The following is a 4,014-nucleotide window of genomic DNA, read 5'->3' as shown; positions in this document are numbered from 1 at the left end:
GGGGTGCTAGCACTGACTGGTTAGGGAGCATCTCCTGGGTGCTAGCACTGACTGGTTAGGGAGCATCTCCTGGGGTGCTGGCACTGACTGGTTAGGGAGCATCTCCTGGGTGCTGGCACTGACTGGTTAGGGAGCATCTCCTGGGGTGCTGGCACTGACTGGTTAGGGAGCATCTCCTGGGTGCTAGCACTGACTGGCTACATTGTCCAACCTAACCACTCACCTCCTTGTTTGCAAATTTTGCATGACCTTTGAAACTCAAGAAGAAAAAATTCAGTGGAAATTAATTAGGATTTCTCTTTTTTTGTTAATTGAAGGGAAAATTGATTTTTGGAAATAGTGTTGGGTATATCCCCTGCAGTCAATCTTTAGACTAAAGAGTTTAAATACTCAAGTAACTTCCACTCCATGTTTTCAGCTGGCTTGGGGAGATTTTTCCCATCTTTTCTAGGTATTTTACAGATAGTATCTGCGTGCCTCCGTGCACACATGTACTGGCATGTTTCTTTAAAGCAAATAGTTTTGGTAGTGTAGAAATATACTCAAAGGAAGATGCTGCTTTTGTCACACATCCTAGAAGGCTTTCAGCAAAATTCCTGAAATTCATTTAGTGGGCATTCAGTTAGGATTTTCTGAAGAACAACTTCTCTGTAAATTATTAACTTTTTATTGCCACATTTCCCAGATTCAATTAGATTAACATTTGGTGTCATTTCTCAAACAGAGATAATCATCCCGATTGTGCTTTGAAGAAAGAGCTTATGTGTTCTGTACCTGTTAGGCTTTTAATTCATCTTATTTATCTGGCAGGTATGTGTGTGTGCTGGGGTAGTGAGATGCTGAAAGGGATGACACTGGATGGGAATTGATAAGTGGAGAATCATTCAATATTGAGTGTATGGCATTTGTTTTTCTCTGCCAAGGTTATATCGGGGAGCCAATAAAATATGCAGGTTCCAGAGGATGGATTCCCCGAGTGGCTTCTGAATACAACACTTATTTCCAGCCAGTAAAGTTTAGCAAACCATATCCAGTGCTGTTGACAAGTAGTGCAAACCGAGGCCAACAGCAAGCTTTTGATGTGTTGGCTAAGGCAGGTTTTGGAACTTACTGCTTTACTGGCTGGCCACAGTAGGTGGTGAAGTCTGATGGAGGAACGGGGCCGTACCAAACCCCTTGCTATGGAAGCAGCCACTTCAAACATAGTCTCATGAATAGAGGCTCATTTGACCCTTGACCAGAACCAGGCTCTAAATTGGCAGACAGAGAATCAGAGTAATTTGTATCATTTCAATTAGTTACTCACTGCATAACGGGGAGGTCATGACTTTCTGCCATGATTACTGCCCATGGCAACCAAGCCTGAATGTACCATCAGTGTCCAAATACTTCCACTTAATAAATGTAAGTTCATAAACAAGGCTCGATTGTTGGGGGCACACAACAAAGTGAATTATCCACTCTGCAACCAAACGGGCGGAAGATGACATAACTTTGTCGGCGAGATCCTTTCAATTTTTTTTTTTTAGAGAGAGAAGCTGATAAATGGGGTTAATAACGTTGGCTGAATGAGCCGTATTGATCTGCGGCGATGTAAAACAGCCAGGCAAAAGCGAGTTTGTGTAAGGGCACAGTTGTCGTAGTTCTGAAAGTCGGTAGTTTTCCTTCACTGTTTGCTCTGTACAACCAAAATTCAAAAATCTTAAAATCAATGTTACCATTGTCGGGTCCAAACAGCACACCCTTCCACAGACAATGCGAAGAATTTCAAAATACAGATAGCTCCCTGCTACATACAGATCCGATTGTAAGAAACATTGGCTGTTTTCTTTCTGGAAAGAAAGGCCAGCTTGTTCCAGAGCGAAGACAATGGTGCCTCTAGATGCCTGCGAAACTTCATGAACCCAGTGCAATAATTCAAGCCTTTGATTTGAAAAATGTTTTGTATGTCTTCCTCCACATCTGCAAATACCTCCACTTTCCCTGATGCCAGCCAAGAGTTGTTAGCAAGTCAATGTTTTCCACTGGAGGAAGAAAAAAAAAGTTCAGCACGTACATAAGTTTTGCTATTTGGCTTTTGTTTTTGAATTAAAATAAAGGTTTCCTTCTTTGATGTCACAATCCATTAGCCGCAGGGAAGCTGGTACTGCCGTTCTCTCCCGTTCACCCCTGCCTTTGTAGCAGACTTGACGGAGTGTGGAAACCAACACGGGCACTGCGCTGTGACTGTGTCACCTACAATCAGCGCGCGCTGCGGCTCAGATTAATCATGACAGTAGGCAATATTTCCAACATTATTAGAAGAGAAACCTAATATTTTGGGACATCAGGGATCTCTGAGCTGTTGTCCATCAAACTGAGAACCTTCATTTCCTATTCCTTGGATGGGTAACCTTAAGTTTTAACCACTTTGTGGACAAAACTCTTCTTTATACAAAAGTAAATAAAAATTAATAGAAAGGAGGATGATCCCGAGGTCGTCCCCCAAAGGGTTGGTGGTGGTGCTGCCCAGGGGTGAACGCCATACTTTCTCCACATGCACAGCTGTGCCTACATTTTTATCCTTAGGGTACTTTGTTATTATATCTGTGCATGATGATAAAGACCTCTGTATACCATTGAACTTTAATACAGTGTCTATCAGGTACACAAAACGAAGATTTGCCAAGGATGCCTCATGAGCAATTTGCAGGATGAAGATTCAGGGAATATTGGAAGGATGTTTGCCAGTATTGATTGATTAAAGGTACGCAGGCCAACGAACACAAATTTGACAGTGGATGGTTCTTAGGTCTGTTATTTACCTGCTTGAAGGTACTTTTCCTCTTTCGTCCGAATCGTTTGAGTTTGTATGGACATAGTGAAGACTGGGTCCTCTATGGGTCTGATTTTTTTCTTTTTTGTGATCGGGAAGAAAGAGCATCAGACAAAGTGCAGAAGCTGCAAAGACCATGCCCTTGTTTATAGTTTTGAATCTGCAATATATCCTAGGTGCCAGAAATTTCTTTTTTTGAGATAGAATCTTACTCTGTCTCCCTCTGTAGAGCGCTGTGGCATCACAGCTCACAGCAAACTGAAACTCTTGGGCTGACCCGATTCTCTTGCCTCAGCCTCCCAAGTAGCTGGGACTACAGATGCCAGCCACAATGGCCTGGCTATTTTTTGGTTGTAGTTGTCATTGTTGTTTGGCAGGCCCAGGCCGGGTCCAAACCCGCCAGCCCTGGTGTATGTGGCCGGCAGCCTACCCACTAAGCTCTGGGTGCCGAGCCAGCACCAGGGATTTCAAAATCCCTTCAGTCGTCCACATGGTCGGTGCTCTGTGCCTTGATAATCTGGCTCCCATCACACGATGCACATTTCATCTGTTCAGCTCACAGGCACAGGAACCAGAGGAGCCAGAGATTGTAGACCTTTGGGTTCTGATTTTAGTCCTTTCTCTCTTAGCCCCTGGAACGTTCAAAACTATGTGTAGAATGAATGATTCCCTGAATTAATGCAGAGACAGTCTTATCAGAAAAGAACCAAAATGGTGATACGTTTCTTTGCATTTAGCAGGTTTGGGTGTTTGAACAGCTCACCGTTTTACAAATACTATCCAATTAACCCACCATTCTGGGCTTTCTCTTTCAACTTCAGGAAAGGAACCTGATAAAATTTGGAACTTTTTCAGGACCTTTCTTTCTTTTTAGGCTTCAGCTGCTCCCGGGCCTATCCATCATCATTTTATCTTTGAAAGCTGCTTCATTTGTCTTGTCCCCTTACCGCTGTCACTGCAAGCTTCGCGGGCTGAGTCCTGACTTTTGCCTCTGGTCTTTCATCAGCCTTCTCCCTGCTGGTGCCCACTCCATCATTCCTGTGCTTATTTGATCTCAGGTTTCTGCGTCAGGCTCTGTCCGGCCACCTGACGGTTTGGGTCCCAGATCTTCCCCGTTCTGTTTCTGACTTGTCATCCCACCACTGTGCTGGGCTTCACTCCTTTACTCTTTTAATTAGAAACAATTTATTACTTTTTTT

Source organism: Otolemur garnettii, unplaced genomic scaffold (genome assembly GCF_000181295.1).
Source record: "Otolemur garnettii isolate 467f Iridium unplaced genomic scaffold, OtoGar3 scaffold00066, whole genome shotgun sequence".
NCBI lineage: Eukaryota > Metazoa > Chordata > Mammalia > Primates > Galagidae > Otolemur > Otolemur garnettii.
This window is presented reverse-complemented; position numbering follows the sequence as displayed.